This window comes from Kogia breviceps, chromosome 9 (assembly GCF_026419965.1).
Source record: "Kogia breviceps isolate mKogBre1 chromosome 9, mKogBre1 haplotype 1, whole genome shotgun sequence".
NCBI classification, from domain to species: domain Eukaryota; kingdom Metazoa; phylum Chordata; class Mammalia; order Artiodactyla; family Physeteridae; genus Kogia; species Kogia breviceps.
In genome coordinates, this window is record NC_081318.1 from 2,144,200 (window position 1) to 2,164,693 (window position 20,494).

Here is a 20,494-nt window from a genome sequence, read left to right on the forward strand (position 1 = left end):
ATCTTTCCTCCTAAATCAACCCTTGAAACCAGCCTCTTAATACTGTTGTTGCTCTGTTCTTCTCTGAACCTCTTCCAAATTGTCTTTCTTGTATCAAGCTGCCTGGCTGAACGAGCTGAAAGCAGTGTCGTTCCGAGTGCAGACGTACTCGTGCATCCCCCCAGCCTGATGATGCTTTGGCGCAAGCCTCCTAACACTAAGCCTCCTCCTCCTGCCCCGTTTCTAGCTGTACATACGGCCAGACCCGCTATTCTCTGTCAACTCTGTTTTTTCATGCAGGATTATTGCTTTCTAAATACCTGCCCAACTTGCTAGAGGCTGACATTCAAATCAGGAGGAGGAAAAGTTCAGGCATTACCAAGGGAAACTTCCTTCACTTTTCTTTCCGGTGTCTGAGAATGTAGGGTCCTTTCTCTTTTTCCCTGACAGTGACTGTGTTTTACATGAAGACATCCCTTTGTATTTCCCCAAGAGTTTTCACATAAGACCCTCCCGTTACCTCTGCAGGATGGGCAGTGTCTGATGGCCTCCTCCGGTAGCTGTCGTAACCCGAGGCCCAGAAGGAGGACAGGTTGGCCGCTTCCGGTCACCTGCTGTCCTGTCTGACTGCGCGTCTCGCAGGGGTGTCAGCTTTCGAGTTTGCAGCAGCGCTCAGCTCGGACCTCCTTCCCTTTTGTGAGTCTGTTCTCATGCTCTCTTCTTAAATGAGACCTTAAAATCATGCCTGCAGTAGACACACTACAGTGTGACAACCTTTCATCGTGTTACCATCTACCTAGTCACTGCGGGCTTTCTGCACAGCTGTTATATACACAACTTATTTATATGTTATCAATACGAGCGTGAGTTGCCACGTGAGCCTTTACCACGCGCATTATGCTGACGAGTTCTAATGTGTGACCAGGGCTGGCTCCCAGTTCCCAAGTCGCTAACTGCAAAACCCCGCCTTGCACACAAAAAGCTGTTGGGCGGGAAGCGAAAGTAAAGGTCGGGCCGCCCTGTACGAGCGCGCTGTGGAACACTGCACAACTCCAGGGGGCGCTCTTCTCCCAGACCGCTGCGTGAGTGGCCCAGCCCGCGAGTTCCGCGGTGCGCAGCCTGCAGCTTTGTGAACAGAAGTGCTGGCACGGGCAGGGGCCCTCCCCAAGCTCAGGAGACGGCGGAGCTTTACGGCCCCCATTGCCTACAGGTTAGAATTTCAAAGCGGCATTTAAGGCGACTTCCAGACGAGCCTCAGTTTGCATTTTAAGCGTTGTCTTCTTCCGCCTTCCGTTCCAACACAAACGTGCACACGATCCCCCAATCTTTCTTTCCCCGTACGTCTCGCAGGCTTGTCCTTTGTTCCAAATGTCCTCTCCCTCTGCAGCCCAGGGCCACTTCCTCTGAGACACCCCCTCCCCCCCACCCGGGGACGGCAGCCTTTGTGGAGTGAGTTGCTTTTGTCCTTCTTTTCTGTTCACAGCTGTATCATCGCACGATCCGTCGTGTCAGCGGTGAGCTGTCTATGTGTTTGTCTTCCCAGCAGGGCCTTGAGCTGCTCGAGGACCCGCCCAGCTTTCAGGCTCCTCTTTTCAGTGCAGGGCGGGCCCCCAGCACCTTGTGGAATGAATGTTTGGAAAGATGATACGCTCTTCTCTTATCTCTCTGAGCTCTTCTCTCTTCTCTTTGCTCCACATTCACAAAATCCGATCTTGGGGAAACAATGCAACTAACCCCAAACCCAAAACTATTACAAGAAAAGTTTCCAACGTTGAGTCCCTAATACATGCCCATTCCATGGGGAAAAGCCCCCTTTGTTCGTGTTCGCCAGGCGCTCGGAGAGGCAAGACCGGCGTGCTCTGCTGGCACAGCGGGTCAGCGGTAGTGTTACCCGTCCGTGGCTGTGATTGGACGCTGGTCAAGGAGATTGCCGTTTTGTTAGGCTCCTTGAAAGATACAAAAGACGCAGGGGTAAAGGCTCTGAGGCTTTTCAGGATCCCGAGAAAGTATTGTGGGTTGAATGGGGCTCCTGCCCACCCAGAACCTGTGAACGTGACCTTATTCGGAAAGGAAGGTTTTTGTAGATGTCATTAAGTTCAGAATCTCAAGATGCGATCATCCCGGGTTGACCAGGTGGGCTTTAAACCCAAGGGCACAGACACAGAGGCGCAAGAGGAGGGCCCTGTGAAGACAGAGGCGGAGGTTAGAGGGGTGAGGCTGCGAGCCAGGGAACGCCGAGGCTCGCCGGCGGCCACGGGAGGTAGGAGAGGCCTGGAGCAGGTTCTCCCCTGGGTCCTCCAGAAGGAACCAGCCCGCTGACACCGTGATTTCAGAGTTCTGTCCTCCAGCACTGGGAGAGAGTCAAGTCTGTGGCTCTTAGGCCATCCAGTCTGCACTACTTTGTCACAGCAGCCCCGGGACGCTCACCCAGTGTGGCTCTGCGATAGGGTGACGGGGCGCGTGCTTCTCCGAGAGGCGCCCTGACTCACTTCAGCCCGGTCCGGGGCGCGTGGAAGGGCTCCTTCTGGCCGTGGCCCGACCTGCTTCTGCTGTTGTTACCAGCCAGGAGCAGTGTAATTCCAGGTAGGGGTGGGGAGGTGAGAGCACCAGGCGTGCCTTGCTGGGGAACCAGCTTGGTGGGAAGCCCACCCCGGCGGCTGGGGGCAAAGGGGAGTGTGCGTCCTGGCCACCCCGGAAAGAGCGGGGTGCGGACACCGCGCCCCTCACGGGTCTGCGTTGACTGGACCCTGCAGCGTCTCTGAGACAGAAGATAGAAGCAGCGTCTGCCTCCCAGTTACGGTGGCTTTTACGTGCCCCGTTGGAAGCCCGGGGGTGTCTACCTGGATGAAGACTCCCTTCGGGCCATCACAGCCCGGTCTGAAGAGCTCTGACTCGGGCCCCGCCCGCTGACAGTAAGACGGAGGCGCCGAGGCTGCGTATGTGGCACCTCGGGGTCTCTTCGCGACGAGGGGACGTGACGCCCAGTTTTGAGGCCGGAGCTCTTTCCCGCCGCGCGCTACGTTCGCTGCGGGGCTCGGCGCGGGGACCGTGGCCTCGGAATCAGGCGCCCCGTGACCGTGGAGCAGGACGAGCAGAGACGCGTCTTTCCAGCAGCTCGCGCCCGGCCTTGGTCACAGTCGGGGTTCGCAGGCGCGCGCACAGCCGCCGGGTCCCGGCGCTCCGCCCACGTGGTATTGTATTCGTTTCGTCATCCAGACGAAGTGCATTTCTGAACCTGAACCTTGACCGCGTGACACTTCACGGAGGGACAAGGAGCAGGCAGGTCATTCTTGCAGCCTCTGGAAGCCACTGGATCGGGACTCATTAGTCATTACGGTTTTTGAGATCGTTCATTTTTCTGTTTTACTAAGGACGAGGTTCATTTAATTGTGATGCTCAGGATCGCGTTCTTTTCCTCTTTGTGTACCGTTTTTTTCTAATCGAACACATCAAGACCTTGGGGTAGGACCGCCTGCAGCAGGACGGGTATTATTACCCCAATTATCGTGAAGGAATTCGGATTGGGTTTCAGAACGTGAAGCGGCACTGTTTCGAAATACGCGCTGGCTGGGGAGATGCTGCGGGTTCTGGCGGGGAGCAGAGACCGGCGCGATGTGACCCCAGCGGCCCCACGGCAGCCCGCGGGCCACGCCTGCCTTCTCCCCTGGGCGTGGAGGTGGCCTGGGGGGAGGAGGGGTACCAAGGGGAGTCGGCGATAGAACCTGGCTTTAACAGGTCTCATGGCGTAATGAACGAGCAGGGGTACAATTGCAATTGTAACAAGTTCAAACGCGGCGACTTTCATGGAAGAGATAAAAATAAAGTACAGTGGGAGCTAAGTCAGGGGAGCGACTCCTTCCGTGGGGAGGATGCGAAAGCCTCTGTCGCGAGGCACTGAGCTGCGGCTTTGTTACTGACTTCCAGAAGCCAATAAATTTTATAATCTTAATGTTCTAGATGTTTTCAAAGCATGGAGCCTGTTCAACTCCCTCAGACTTTAACTTAAAAAGCAATTAGCAAATTAAGATTTAGAAACTCCTTGCGGTGTGACACAGCGTACTGCATGGGGCTGTTTGTTTTGTTTCCCTCTGGCAGTGGTGGAGCTCGGTAAAGGTTATGCTTTCTGTCTCTTCACACAGAAACTGAGGAAAAAAGACAAAAAATTGTTTGCCTTGTGTTGCTGTAATAAACTCCCTATCTTTTTAATTGCTTGGCGTTTGTAACCACTGCTTATAGTGCTACAGCGGAAAATACTTCTATGATTGCTAAGAATGTGTGAGGGGAAAGAAAGGAAGGAAGGGAGGGAGGGAAAAGAAGAGAAAAAAGAAAAGAAAAGAAAAAGAAAGGAAAAGAAAAAAGGAAAGGAAAGGGCAAGCAAGCTAAGAGAGCCATCTTAGAAACGAGATCATCTTTTCATGTGTGCAATTTAATGATTTCTTTTGTTTGAAGTGACGTAAAAGCAAGTAATTATTTTTATTCCTGATATCCTAACACCAATTTTAAACCAGGGGCTCTGGAAAAATAAATGGGGTGCTAGTACTTAATGACCCCGTGTGGGATAGGTCACTGGTGATAAGATATATTAGGGCCATTATATAATTTGATCAGGCGGCCAAGAAATACGTCAGCAATTTCACTTGCATTTGTGTGTTTGTTTGCTTGGCACCTTGAGTTCCTCACCCTGGGAAGTGGAAGCAGTTTGCAGAAAGGCACATGGCTGCGGGAGAGCTTCACCCGGGTGAATACCTCGGGCGTTCTGGAAGGCTCCATCACAGGAGCGAGAATCAGAGGTTTCCCCTGCAGCCAATGAGGCTGCACCTCTGCTCAAGCCCTGGAAATGCTAAGCGGGTAATTAACAAATCATAAGGCACAGGTGTGCCAGGTGAAGTTTGGTAAATTGCTTTTGATCTAAATTGAGCTGCTTTGGGTATTTAACTTCTTAGACAAAAAGGGCATAAATAAATAATCAGGATTTTGAGGTTGGAGCTTGCCAGCAAGTTCTAAAATGCCTCAATGCACTTGAGGAGGTGAGGCGGGGAGAGGCTTGGAGGCCAGCCCCTAGCTCGCCTGTTGTGCCGTGATATTCTTTCACCCCATCAGCTTAGAGCTGCCTGGCAGGACGTCCGGGGCGATTGTAGACTGAACGTTTGGAACAGGAGTTGCTCTCAAGTGCCTCCAGTTTCATTGCTAATCTCCTAAGAGAGGAAAAGGGAAGAGACGCGGGCTCCACAGCGGTCGGTCGGGGTGTCCACGCGGCGTCGGGGGCCCCGCTGATTACGGGGTGGTGGGTGGGGTGTGCACCAGCCAGAGGGAGGCCCTTGGGTGCCCGTCCCGAGCACCAGGCACGAGGCCCGCGTCTGCACGGCTCCCGCCGCCCCGCCGCAGGGTTGGGAAGGGCGAGGCCTCGGCCCTCTGAGGCAGGACCACGGAGCGACACAGGGCCGGCAGTTCTCGCTTCTGCCTTCCGGACACTCGCAGGCTTTCTTCTCCCTCTGCGGGGCCCGGGGGCTGCTCTGTGTGGGCTCCGACTTCTCGTGAGCTCAAGCGGTGGTGCAGCTGGAAAGGGGCCGGTGGCAGGAACGGGGTCCCCCCCTGCCAGGCTGCGGCTGTCGGGGTCCGCCGTCCTCCCGGGGCCAGTGGGCTGTGGCGGTGGGCCGGCCGCGCCCTTAGACCCCAGCCACCAGACGGCCCCCCGTGTGAATCCGTGGGAGCTTCACCACCACGGCCAGGGAGGCTGCAGGGCTCCGGTGTCCCCTGCGCTCGGCTGCTCCCTTCACCGTGGGATCTTCTCCCTGCTGCGTCTGCGCTGACACCGCAGGCGGCCTTCTCGAGGCTGTCGTGCATCGTCCTAGAAAAGTCCTGAACCCCCGATGCTGCTGCAGTGGCCTTCGTGGTACTAGTTGGGAAACACACGAGCTTTTCGAGGAAGTAATTCCCTTTGCTTCAGCTTGCTGGGGTTGGATGTAACGTGGAGTTAGGTATCGATTACTTTGATGGGCTTGTTTGCTCGTTCCCCCGCTAGGCCCCTCAGCAGGAAGTGGAGCCATGCTCAGCAGAGAGGATGCAAAGGGAGGAAACAGACGTTCCGAACGCCAGTGACTAGACACTGATCAAATAGTCTCCCTAGAACGTAAGCACAACCTCTGTCACCTGCTGTGATGGAGGAGCAGGGCACGTGAGGGCATCGAGGAGGGGCGTGAGGTCGGAAGCTTGCGTGTTTCGGAACAGGAGCTCAGGGCGAGCAGTCTGCGGGGTAGGAGCAGTCTGTGCAAAGGCCCTGGGGTGCGAGGAGGCGGCTGTGCTGGAGGATGGAGGCCAGCGCATCTGGACTGCGGAGGGTTGGGAGACACGGGGTGTGGGGTCTGTGGAGGCTCACGCAGGAGCAGGGGGAGGGTGTGGAATTGACCTGGGCCGTCTTGGAAAGACCTTGGAGGGCTTGGGCACGAGGGTGGCCGGCTCGGATCGTAGTGGTAAGATCACTGTGGTTACTGGGTGGAGAATGGGAGTGTGGGTGGGTGTCTCAGATCGGGGTGGGGGAGGTGGGCTGATGGGAAACGTACGGCCGTGGAGACCTTTACTGGGAAAATCTGGCAGACCTTTGGTGGCAGCTTGAATTTGAATTTGGGCTGCAGTGGAGGGGTGGTCGGGAGGAGCGCCAGTGTCCTCAGCTGAGGCAGGGGTCCTCGGAGGAGGCCAGAGTGGGCAGGAGTCGCCACTTATTTCCGGAGCCTTCCAGATGGCCCTCCGTCACTGTTGACGCTGACCCTGAAATCGTGGGTAGTTCCGCTGAGCTGGGAGCTGCGGGCATGCAGAAGTGGTCTGGGGGTCTTACTGTGTTTGGTTCATAAGCGTTTTCAGACATGAAACAATTAGGCAGAAATACAACCAGATAAGGCCTGTCATTGCTAGGCCTGCACCAGTGACTCTTGAGGGAGGTCAGAAAAGGAGAAAGCGGCGTGAACCCCAGTATCCGAGCGGGCGCCCTTTCTGTGGGGAAGAGGTCTCCCTGCTGTGGGCGTGGTGTCACTAGGGCCCCCGGCTCTTCCTCCTTCTCCAGGGGACAGCAGAGGGCGGCAGGGCTGAGGCTCGCGGGCAGGGCTTGTGGCTGCCCCATGGTTAACTCCCAGAGCCAGCATCACCGGGGGACAGTGGTCAGGTACCCCCCTAACGTTTAGAGGGCTGGACATTTTATTTTATTTTAACATCTTTATTGGAGTACAATTGCTTTACAATGGTACGTTAGCTTCTGCTGTATAACAAAGCGAATCGGCCATACGTGTACGTATATCCCCATATCCCCTCCCTCTTGCGTCTCCCTCCCGCCCTCCCCATCCCACGCCTCTAGGTGGTCACAGAGCACCGAGCTGATCTCCCTGTGCTATGCGGCTGCTTCCCACTAGCTAGCTATTTTACGTTTGGTCGTGTATATATGTCCACGCCACTCTCTCACTACGTCCCAGCTCACCCTTCCCCCTCCCCGTGTCTTCAGGTCCATTCTCTACATCTGCGGAGAGCTGGACATTTTAATCAGCAACTATTGTTTGTTGTTTTCCCCCAGTATGTCTGGGGAAGGGGAGCGCACCTTCCCTTCAGCTGACTGCGGGATGGGACGCTCGGTGAGGGACTGAGACAGCTCCCTCCAGCGGGGGTTTCCGCGTGCCAAGACCCCCATTCCTCTCCCCGCTTCCCTCCTGTCGCCCGTCGTCCGGCGTGAGGACTTGCACGTGGCTGATGGTTGACCCACTGCTGCCCCGTGGCCTCCGAGGTCACTGTGGCGGGTCGCCCAGGGCCAGCCTTGCCATCTCCGCCTTTATCTCCAGCCGGCCAGCAGGCCTGACCTGCACCCAATGTCCAGCGTCGGCCTGGGGAGGCGGCTCTGCTGATGTGTGCCATGGCTGGTACCTGAGGCTGCACCAGGTGGCCGGGCATGGGCCCGAGAATGGGGAGGAAGGATGCTCGCTGGTTCCCAGGGACTCCGTCTTTCCAGAGCCTGCGAGATGCTTTTCTCCTGCCCAGGCTTCCCCAGCGGGGGCTGTGCTTGGAACCCTGCCTTCCTCAACCTTATCAGTCTTCTCTGAGTTTTGTCAAGAACTACCTGCTCTGTAGACCAAGGCTTCAAATGCATCTGGAAGCTTAGTGGTCGAAAGAACTTTCCAGCAACTTCTTTAACGTAAAGAATCTTTTTCCAAAATGGATGACCCCTGCGCTTCAGCATTTCCCTTCTTCATATGATTTGTGAATATATATTATGTTGCCATTATATCCTATATATTTATGGATTATTATATTTTGTAGTTACCATTACATATATTTCAAAGCAAAGCAGAGAGGCTGGTTACACTGTTATAATTTTCAAGCAATACTGAGAGCTAATTTAATGGGCTTAGGGCAAAGCTGTGTGCGTTTGAAGCAGGTAAACCTTAGAAGGTTGTGTCTGAAGGGACCTGAGTTGCTGTTCTGCACACGCGGGTGCTTGAAGGTCCCATGGAAGGTCAGGGGACTCATTGTGTGATTTTTCAGGATTGATGTACCTCATATTTCGTTTTAAATTTCAGGGAACTCTGCACTGACTCCTGAAAGTGTGATGTGACTCCTGAAAGTGTGATGTCTGTATGTTTACATTTCAAGGTATTTTGTTTTAGGAACTTGAATCCAATCCCTGAATTTCTGTATCTCAAATGTACCGGGAATCAGCCAAGTAAATAGTGGTTACAAAATAGTGGGTCAGTCGTGAGCGTGGTGAGCGTTCATGGTCCACCTTTTCTTCCCCTTGGCGGCGCTCACTGGCAGAGCTCTTTTGTTTGATTGCTACCTGGGCAAGTTTGCTGTACGATGAAAAAAAAAGATGCAAGATCCCCATCCAGGTGGCGTTAGGAGAAGAGGTTCATTTTCATCTTCTGTTTCCCAAATGAAGCTCTAAATCTAATTCGATCTTGGAAGGAAATAACTGTGATATGGTGTCTGTAAGTAAAGGGCCTCTCATTTAAACAGTGTTCGTATTTGTTTATGTGTGTGATTTACAGTAAGTGATGAAATTCTTTGTGGCTGGCCCGCTGCACGCTTAAGGGATCCTTTGCATGGAGCGCTTTGATCAAGATATAAACCATTCTAGACCCAGAAAAATGCAATTGTCATCACATTTAATCGTGTAATAGCAAACCCCATACCACAGGACCCTGCGTGGGCTGCCTTTCACGTAGTGGAGGCTCGAGAAATATTTGCAGAGTAAATGAACGCATGCTCGCTCACCCATCACCTGCATCAGGATAGAGCAGCTGTTTCATGAAAGTTCAGCTTCTTCATGTTGGTTTTCAGCGGGGAGTCTTGAAGGGAAAACTCCTAGATGTTGTAACCTGTTTCCGTCTCTGAAAAAGAAGGGTCCACCCAGACCAGTGCCGGATGCGGGAAGGTGGCTGCTGTGATGGGCGTGGCCTGAAGGGATGGAGGGCGTGGCTGGCCGGTGGGAAGTGACTCGGGCTGCTGGAAGGTCACACTTGTCTGTTCCCCAGTCGTGTTTGAAGGATTTTTCTACTTTTAATGGAATAAGCTACCTTACTCAGGGGCTCAAGCTACACCTTTGGATGGATTTACAGAACATCCAGCATCCTGAAACAAAACGTCTGCCTAAGCAGTTTTTCCATAACTGTGTGTATATATTTATTTATAAATTTAAAAAGAGATTTCCATGAAGTTTTCTGCGTGATGAGAAGTTCAAATGTTAACGCAGGCTCACACGAAGAGGTCCGCTTTCCAAGCAGCTGGTTCCACTGGCCGTGGCTGACGGCGGGCATCATTCAGTGTGCTCTGAGCTCCCAGGTGGGAGTGTGCGTGCGTGCGTGCGCGTGCGTGCGTGTGCGTGCGCGTGCGTGCGCGTGCGTGCGTGTGCGTGCGTGCGCGCGTGTGCGTGTGCGTGGCTGATTACGAATGATTAAGGTGGCAACATGGTGACAAATATTGAGCAGCTGTCACTGCGTTTAAAGACAGTAACCGTCTCTCAGATGTCTCAGAACTAAGCCTTCTTGTTCGTCACGAGCGCCCCGCTTCCTCTCCTTTCCACTTCTCCAAGTGGCCAGACTGAACCCTCTTACCCAGTGACTTCTCTGCTCTGAGGTGGTTTGTAACTATTTGAGAGAGTCAGACTGAAGATCAAAAATACAACTGAGTCCTGTTCTCTGAGCTCCCTGCCTTTGGGGGATGGCACAGTAATTAGGACAAAGGGATATTTGAGATTACACCTTAAATAAACTGGGACAGAACTCCTTTAAGCTTCACCAGTTATTTTTATCTCTGAGGCAGAAAGCACCAATATCAGTGTTGAGCTTAAGTAGGCTTTCACCTAATGTAGGAAAAAGAAAGGTGGGGAGACAGTTGGCTCAGAGGCCTCAAGGCCAAGTCAGGAGAGGGGTACAGGTGTCCCCTGCACCCTGGGGACATAGAACAGTGACCACGCTCAACTGAGGGCTCTGGGGAGATCAGAGGATTGGGTTTCTCCTGTGTTGAGAGGCCCCTGACCTCTTAGGGGCCCCAGCCCTATTTGCTCACTTCCCCCCCTTTCAGGGTAAAAGGAACTGTTGGGTCCAGGATGGTGGAGAGAAGACCCGTCTGGGAATTCAGCTGCTGGGCGTGTGCCCCCAGGTCCCCGGAACCCCCCGCGTGAGCCTGAGTGATGCCCTCTGTATTCCTGGCCTTCGGGCCCCACATCCTCCCACCATGAGATCGGGTGGGAGGCCTGCGTCACCTGCGGGCTCGCGGGAGAATGGCCGTATCCTATGCTCCTGGGCTCCCAGGGTCTCGCCTACAAAACTTCTTAGAGCTGAAGGAGAAGACGTTCTAGAACAGCAAGATTTCTCGGGGATGCTGAGTTAGATTTTCTTCTGGAAGGGAGCACCTAGTCTGGGCGATGGCCTGTAAGGATGGCCTTTGTAGGAGTTTTGCTAACTCGAGAAAAGCAAAACAGAAAAAGGTCAGGATGGAACCGGAGAATTGAATACGGGTATTTTTTTTCCTTGTTTCAAAAATGAACTTTTAATAGGTGTTGGCGCTGATCTTTAGACTACTCACAGCTTTGTAACCTTGAGCATGTTAGACAGCCTTGTGACTCCCAGTTTCCTCATCTATAAAAAGGGACGATAATTATCACTCATTTCTGGCAGGATTGTTACGTCCGAGGCACCGAATGTAGCCCTAGTTCATGGTGAACACTCACGACCTGGTCACTATTCGTTTTTTTAAAAAATTGAAGTATAGTTGCTTTACAGTGTTGTGTTAGTTTCAGGGGTTCAGCAAAGTGATTCAGGTATACATGTGCGTGCGCGCGCGCACACACACACACACACACACACATATTCTTTTTGAGAGTCTTTTCTGTTATAGGTTATTACAAGATACTGAATACAGTTCCCTGTGCTCCACAGCAGGTCTTTGTTGGTTAATATCTATTTTGTATGTAGTGTGTGTATCTGCTAATCCAAACTCCTGATTTACCCCTCCCTCTCCCTTCCCCTTTGGTCCATAAGGTTGTCTTCTAAGTCTGTGAGTCTGTTTCTGTTTTGTAAATAAGTTCATTTGTATCATTTTTTTAAGATTCCACATATAAGTGATATCGTATAATTTTTGTCTTTGTCTGACTTACTTCACTTCGTATGATCATCTCTAGGTCCATCCGTGTTGCTGCAGATGGCATTATTTCCTTCATTTTTTTTTTATCAGTGAGGAATATTCCATTGTGTGTATGTGCCACATCTTCTCTATCCGTTCCTCTGTGGATGGACGCTTAGGTTGCTTCCATGTCTTGGCCATTGTGAATAGAGCTGCAGCGAGCATTGGGGTGCATGTGTCTTTTCAAATGAGAGTTTGCCTTTTCTGGATATATGCCCAGGAGTGGGATTGCAGTATCATACGGTGGCTCTATTTTCAGTTTTTTAAGGAACCTCCATACTGTTCTCCACAGTGGCTGCACCAATTTACATTCCCACTGACAGTGTAGGAGGGCTCCCTTTTCTCCACATCCTCTCCAGCATTTATTATTTGCAGACTTTTTTTTTTTCCTTTTTTTGGCGGTACGCGGGCCTCTCACTGCCGCGGACTCTCCCGTTGCGGAGCACAGGCTCCGAACGCGCAGGCTCAGCGGCCATGGCTCACGGGCCCAGCCGCTCCGCGGCACGTGGGATCCTCCCAGACCGGGGCTCGAACCCGTGTCCCCTGCATCGGCAGGTGGACTCTCAACCACTGCGCCACCAGGGAAGCCCCATAATTGAATTTTTTAATTCAATGCATGTTTTTCTGTTATTTTCCCATTTAGTTATGTTTTGGAGTCACTTTATTATCTCCCTTGTTAGATTAGATTTTGTATCCCACATGGACCATTCACTTGGTTCCTCACTGCTTTGCATCCAAGCCCACCCTGCACAGCCGTGAGCAGGAGTGGGGAGTGACCGGAGGGCCTGTAGGATGACCCTAACGCGTCACCCCTGCCGCTGGCACACTGCCGGCAGTCCCCTAGCAGTGCCCTCTTAACAGTTATTCCGTGGAGCTGCTGCAGTAAACCGCCCGCCCCCGTCTTGGCAATGGTTTAACCTGGGATGTCGATCCGTTTGCTAATAAGCACCTCAGTGATTTCAGCCTTTTCTCAGCGACCGGGAGGAGGGAGGGACCAGTTTGGAGCAAGGGCCAATTTGGGATCAGCCCACAGCCCGGGGACAGCGTGGGGTGCCGGCCGGGAAAGGTCCCTGGGGAGAGAGGACCCCGCGGACACTGGGAGGGGGCATCAGAGGGCCGTCTGTCCTCCTCGGCCGGCGCCCCGCTTGGCGGCGACTCGGAGCGTATGCTGTTGATCGCCGCACGTTTCGTTGGCGCGCCGCCTTTCTGACGAGGGGCCCAGGTGCCGCTCGGGCACGTGGCTCGGCGGGCAGGAGAAGCTCCGCGTTGCTCTGGGAGCCGCGGGGACGGGCTGCCGGCGTTTGCCGCCTGTGGGTCAGGCGAGTGGGCGGACGTGAGGCTGCCGGCCTGGACCCGGGCGGGGGCCCCCCAGTCGGCGAGCCTGTCTCAACGAGTGACGGCCGTGTCCGGCGCTGCGCTGGGTTTGCTCCGACACGCAGCAGGCGGAGGTGCCCGGAAAGGAGCTCGGTGTGGCCTCCAGAAGCTGGGGAGGAAAGGGAAAGCCCTCTTCAAGGCGGGCTTGAGGCACCTGGGCCCGGGGTGCGGAGGCTGGGCTGGCCGTGCCCGAGCTGCCCTGTCCTCCTCCCCAGCACGTGCTCCCGCCTTCTGCAGGAGGCTCCGCGTCAGCCGCCCGCCTCGCTGGCGCTTCTCATCAGGGGACCCCCCCCCCTTCCTCCCGGGAACGGCGCCTCCCGGCCTGTCCAGTGGGAAAGCCGGCTGCTCCGCCCCGGGTCCCTGTCACCTGCACGGCCGTGTCTCCGCCGGCTCCCACTGCACAGTTCCCCACGTGGTCCGCCGTTGCTGGGCTGTCCCTCACTTCTGGGACACTCCCAGGCCGCTCTGACCGGCTCCGCCCCGGGGCCCCGGGAGTCGGTCCTCGTCCCGCCCCGTGTGGCCGTTGCCCCCTCCCGAGACCTGAGCTCCGTCCCCTCCCCTCCCCGCAGTGGCTCTGCTTTGGGAATAGCTCTGGTCTCTTTCGGCTCTTTGCTGCAGGTCAGGGTTCCCAGCTTCTGTTCTGGGCTTTTGGCTGTCCCTCCGTACAGGCTGTCTGAAGGCCACACCGTCACTTCTGACACCTCCCAGGTGGGCATCCCCAGCTGGTCCTCTCTCTGCGCCCAGACTCTCTTGTCGTCTGATGGACACCTTTCTTTGGATGTCCCACAGGTGTCAAACCTCCCAGAGTGAACTGCTTCCTTGTGTTCGGCTGTGTAGTCACCTGTCCCAGTGACCGGGGTGTCTGCCGAGCTCCGGGAGTGGACAGGGGCAGCCCCCATCCGCGACCAGCCCCGTGCGCCCTGGGGAGGGGAACTGGTTCCCCCAACAGGGCACCGCGGCAGGAGCACGTGTGAGGGCCGAAGAGGGCTGGGGCGCTGCCGGGGGCCTCGGAAGCTAGGCCAGGGGCTGGAGAGAGGGGGTGTCACGTGGTGCACGTTTTAGAAGGACCCCTCTGGCTTTTGACTGGCGAGGCCACTGCGGTGGCCTGTGGGGGGGACAGTCTTCTGCAGGACGTGGCAGGGTCGGGGGCGGGGGAGGCAGCAGTGCAAGCTGAGTGTCAAGGTGGGCTGTGCAGGGTGGCTGTTTGTCCCTCCCAGCCGGCGCTGCCATAGTGGACGTGGGCCCTTATTCCATGCTGCCCGTCTGCCAGCGTGGTCAGCAGAGGGCACTGGGGAGGCTGGGGGAGATGGGGTGGGACGTCCTGACGCGGGAGTGACCCAGCAGGGTCCGGCAGCGCCGGGAATGCCTCCAGTGCGCGTGGCGTGTGGACAGCTTTCCTGGCGCCGGTTGCCTGTGGCACGGACGGCTCCTCCATGCCGCCTTCTGCAGGCGCAGGCGGCCTTCTGCCGCCTTCTGCAAAGCCCCTTCTGGGGCTTTGCCGGGGCCTGGCCCTGCAGGGCACCAGCAGCTTCCCCTGGTGACCTCCTTGGCCAGCTTTGCAGCCGAGCTCCCCCAGGAGGCCCCTTGCTGTGACCAGCTTCCCAGCGCCCTGCACGGGGGCTTTCTGCAGCTAACTTCTGTCAACGCGGCGTCACGGAGGCTCGGCTGAACGGGCCGCGGGCGGCCTCTGCAAGCGCGCCTGGATCCCAGCCCGGGACGGGCTGCTCCTTAGCTCCTCGTTTCCTGTGTTCTTTGGGGTTCTTCTGAGTGTCCGCTGGCACGTCCCTCATCACCCTACTTCCCTGTCATAGCCGAGCGTGCTTCATGCTGGGCTCGCCCTGCTGAGATGACTGTAGGTCTCCTCTCGTGCTCAGACCCTGACTGTTCATATGGTTTCTGCTATTTCTCTGTTGGTGGAAGCAGCCTTGAGCCCTCCTCCCCTTTGCTGGGGGTCAGATGTTTGCACCCACCTGCTGACACCACCCCGGGCTCGAGGCAGGCATTCTCAGGCTTAATCTGAGGACTGGCGAGGCTCAGATATTCTGTGGATATAAAAAGGTGGGAAGTCAGAAAAGCCCTAAGTAAATACGTGCTCATTATGAGGGGTCTTCTGGAACTTTCCGTTTTCTAACTAACGCAATAGTGGCTTTAATTTTGGAAATGTCAGGTCATGGACGGGAAGATGTACCACGGCAGACAGCTGTGGATCACGTTATTTGTCAGGAAGACCTTTGAGCAAACCTCAGATTTCACCGTGGTCGACAGGACAGAGTTACCTCTGATTTCAGTTCATAAACCGCTTTGCGGGTTCTGGCTTCAGAATCCTGCTCTGTTACAGCTGATTGGTCTGGGTATTAATAAGATACGAATAACCGTTCTTTTCTGAGCACCTCCCTGTGTGCGAAGAACTGTGACCCCGTTTTCATGAACGGTCTTGAGAGGTCACCCCCCACGGGGTGAGGCTGCCCCAAGTCTCAGACGAGGAGACCTGAGATCGCACGGCCAGCGACGGCCAGAGTCGGGGTTCGGATCCTTGGCTCCCTCGCCGTCCGTCCAGGGGGCCTGGAGGCGTTCTCTTGCCCCGCGTAGCCCTGCAGGTGTTCTGGGACAGCACTCACACCCTCTCCCAGTCCGCCCTTGTCCGCCCTTGTCTGCTCTTGGTTCAGTGGTTTCTGGGATGGTGGTTTGTAGCGCCTTACCCTTCTGAATATCCTTTCATGGCGAATTCTGGCTTGTGAGTGCTTTCCATCCATGGCGCCCACTGGACAGAATGCTTCAACACAGTCTGGGTGCTGTGAAGTTATTGAAATAGTTCTTAAGGAGATATATATATATATATAAATAAAGGAGATATGTATGTATTTCATCAGCTGAAATACAGGCAGTGCAGACAGTTGATCCGCGATGGCATCTGGAGATACACGGGCAGTTAGCCGTGTTAGAGAATCACCTTCCCTTCCTGCGGGTGGTGGTCTTGGTTTGGGAGCTGTAACTAAAATATCATGGGCTGGGCAGCTGAAACAGAAAAACATATTCCTGGGCTTCCCTGGTGGCGCAGCGGTTGAGAGTCAGCCTGCCGATGTGGGGGACGCGAGTTCGAGCCCCGGTCCGGGAGGATCCCACGCGCTGCGGAGCGGCTGGGCCTGTGAGCCGCAGCCGCTGGGCCTGCGCTCCGCGACGGGAGAGGCCGCAACAGTGAGAGGCCTGCGTACCAAAAAAAAAAAAAAAAGAAAAAAGAAAAACATATTCCTCACAGTTCTGGAAGCTGGGAAGTTCAGGATCAAGGCACCAGCAGATTCGGAGTCTGGAGGGGGCCCGCATCCCGGTTCGTAGATGGCCGTTTTCTCACCTTTTCCTCATGTGGTAGAGAGACTCTTCTTATAAGTGCCCTAATGCCATCAGGAGGGCTCCACCCTTGTGACCTAATCAGCTGTGTAAGGTCCCACCTCCTAACGCTGTCACATTGACGATTTGGGTTTCAACATATGAATTTGGTGTGTGTGTGTGTGACTCAAATTCAGTTCATGGCAGTCACCTCTGATAAAGAATAAAGATAATAAAATTAATGCAAATGCTGATAGCATTTTTAACACAAGTAAAGGGCAGTCAATTATTGTGCTTTTGTCCTCAGTTTACACATTAGCTCTAATGACGCATGGGAAGTATTCTTTACCCTTGCTGTCTTAGGGTGCTGATTTGGGCAGCCGCGGTGTCTCGTGTGTGCTAGCTGAGCACGAGTGCCGCGGACACGGGTCTCCGCTTTACGATCTCTAAGCGGCGCAGTGTTGCTATGATCATGACGTCAGATTCCTCTCCTCCTCTTCCGCTTTGCCCTCCTATCTCCAGCAGTCTGCTGTCCGCACGACACCACCACACGTGAAATACAGCTGTGAGCCTTGAAGGTGCTGTCTAATAGGAACTGCAGAATGATTCCGGCTTAGCGCGGCAGAGTTGATTCCAGTCGTGGGAGAGAGCTGGCCCGGGCTGGCGTGAGTGGGCATCTCCACAGTGACAGGAACCTGTGGAGCTTTACCAAAAAGCTCTGCCCCCTGAGAGCGGTTTGTAATTATCCACCTTCGTGGGATGTTGAAACTTTCCCACAATTAAGCACCCAAACCATCTGGGTTTAGCCTTGGCTTCCAGAAGAGTTCTATAAAATTCACATGTGTTCTTTGGTCTATTACCTCCTTAATCCGGAGTCACTGTCACACTAATTTATCACTCTAATTGACTGCTTCTTAATTAGGTCCCATAAAAAAGGGTGCGTGTAAGTCACTTTCTGACCAGGCAGCGGCCCCAGGCGTGAGGAGGATAGTGATGCTGGAGGGGAGGCTGGGGGTAGCCCATCGCTTATAATACACTGCAGCCCTAGCGTTGGCCGAGGATGCAGGTTTCATACAGACGTACACACACGTAAGAGCACGCGCGTGGACGCGCACACACACGTGTGCACACACAGTGCTTCTGAACTCATGCTACGGAAGACTTCCAGCACCAGGAGACTTACACACAACAGCAACGGACACGGAAGCAGGAGGAAACCAGGCTTTGGAAGAGCACTGAGTTCAGCTGTGATCGTGCCGGGTTTCTGTGGCAGTGGGACTCCCAGCGGAGCTGTCCAGAGGCTGCTGTGTGTCTGGGACGCTCAGGAGGGAGACCTGGGTGCGGGCTTACATCCGAGCAGCTCGGGGTGGAGACGGCAGTCAGTGCCTTGGTGTAGTTGAGGAGAGAGTCCTGTATGGAGGGAGCAGATCACCGTGTCAGGATACCTAAGATGGGAAAGTATCAGCTCAGCCTGCAGACAAGGCCTTGACGAGAGCGGTGAGGACGGCAGGCGGCCTGAGTGACGTCAGATCCTGTGTCCCCTGAGATCACCCAGTTCTGCCATGCTCAGTATTTGGGGACAGCAGGATCCTATTTTAACGTTAAATCTCACTCAGAGCCTCTGCGAGGAAAGAGATAAGATGCAGCCAATTTGAGAGGGCCGGGGGGCTTGAGGCCCAGAGCCCCGGACTCTTGGTCCCCCCGTCACCCCCGTGGGCCCTGAGAACCCACCTCCCATCTCTGGTCCCCCCTGGACAGGGTGTGCACCCCTTGCTGCCCTGGGGACGGCTGGCTGCGCTCTGCTTCGCTACCAAGCTGTCCTCACGGGGAGCTGGCCTCCCTCTCGTGGGAGATGCTGCTTGTGGGCGGATTCAGTTCAGCCTCATGGGAAGGTCTGCAAACTCCATCATCGGTGGGTAGTCCGATCTCAGCAGTTGTCATGGTTTCATTTCAGGTTAATTTCTCGTAGGCGTAGCTGAGATGTGGGAGCGACAAACTCGCATCCGACTCGCAGCTGTGCGGGTGACCATGTGGCAGATACCCGGTGTGCTTCAAACTGTACCTGGTTCCTTCTTCCCGTGAGGGACTTTATCGTCACCTCTCTGTAGCCCTGGACTCCTTGGAGAGTGGGAGTGAGATGGTCCCCAGGTGGGGAGGACAGTGTCCCCGGGAGGGAGCGCGAAGCATCCCCGGGAGGTGTTGGAAGACCCCGCGTTTCTAAGGACGGTCACTTTAAAACGGGACTCAGACCTCGTCCTTCTTCGTAAAAGACCTGAGGGCCTTTCCGCGGTGTTTACAGCGTAATCAGAGCCCCAGGACCGTCTGTGCTCTGAGGTGCCCTTTGCCACTCTGCTGCCTCAGCGCGTCCTCTTCCCTCTTCTCTGGCCTTTCTTTTCTTTCTTTTTTATTTTATTTTACTGTGCTAAGGACACTGAGCGTGGAGTCTGCCCTCTTAACACACGTGAAGGGGCCGTACACGTCTGTCGGCGTGGGCGCCGGGCTGCACAGCAGGTCTCTGCAACTCCGCTTCCTGCTGGACGGAAACGTCCTGCCTGTGGATTAGCAGCAGCCTCTGCCGCTGTCCCGGCCCCTGGCCACCCCTCTCCCCCGCTTGGCTCTGTGAGCTTGAGCAATTGAGGCACCTCAGATAAGGGGAACCACACAGTATTTGTTTTTTGGTGACTGGCTCATTTCAGTGAGCTTCACATTCTCAAGTTTCATCCATGTTGTTGCCTATATAGCAGGATTTCTTTCTCTTTAAAGGCTGAGTAATAGTCCATTGTGTACAGACAGCACATTCTCTTTATTCATTAATTCATTGATGGGCATTTAGGTTGTTTCCATATCTTGGCTATTGTGAACAGTGCTACAATGAACATGAGAGAGCAGATAACTTTTTAAGATCCCAATGTCAATTCTTTTGGGTAAATATCCAGAAGTGGGATTGCTGGATCATATGGTAGCTCTGTTTTTAAATTTTTGAGGAACTGCCATACTGTTCTCCACGGTGACTGTGCCACTTTGCATTCCCGCCAACAATGTTTGAGTGTTGCCTTTTCTCCACACCCTTGCCAACACTTTTGCCTCGTTTTCTGTGTTGTGACCAGCAGATGCATCTCACTCTTCCCTGCACTTTCTGTTCCCCGGGTCAGCTCTCTTCCCTGTTTCTTTGTGCTGTTAATTTCCTTTCCTCCTTTGAGTCACTTTCTCATGAAGGACTTTTCCTTCTGAAACCCTGTCTGTCATGGTCTCCACCCCTTCACCTCATCCTATTTATTCCTTTCCCTCATTTATCAGAATCTGGGCGAGTTTGCTTACCTGAAAATGGTCTTTGTCTTTGATATCTATGACAATACCTCTAGCAAAGTATACCCAGCCTGATTCTTAGAAAGGATTCAACGAATATTTTTTGGATGAAATAGTTAATCAAACATTTTGCACTTCTAAGTTGAAATAGGTTATGTTATTAGCTTTATGGATGGCCTCGCTGTAGATTCTGAGATCATGGGCTGGTTGATGCTTTTTTTTTTAACATCTTTATTGGAGTATAATTGCTTTACAGTGGTGCATTAGTTTCTGCTGTATAACAAAGTGAATCAGTAGTACATATACATATGTTCCCATATCCCTTCCCTATTGCATCTCCCTCCCTCCCACCCTCCCTATCCCACCCCTCTAGGTGGTCACAAAGCACTGAGCTGATCTCCCTGTGCTATGCGGCTGCTTCCCACTAGCTATCTATTTTACGTTTGGCAGTATATATATATGTCCATGCCACTCTCTCACTTTGTCACAGCTTACCCTTTCCCCTCCCCATATCCTCAAGTCCGTGCTCTAGTAGGTCTGTGTCTTTATTCCCATCTTACCCCTGGGTACTTCGTGACCTTTTTTTTTTTTCTTAGATTCCATATATATGTGTTAGCATACAGTATTTGTTTTTCTCTTTCTGACTTACTTCACTCTGTATGACAGACTCTAGGTCCATCCACCTCACTACAAATAACTCAGTTTTGTTTCTTTTTATGGCTGAGTAATATTCCATTGTATATATGTGCCACATCTTCTTTATCCATTCATCTGTTGATGGCCACTTAGGTTGCTTCCATGTCCTGGCTATTGTAAATAGAGCTGCAATGAACATTTTGGTACATGACTCTTT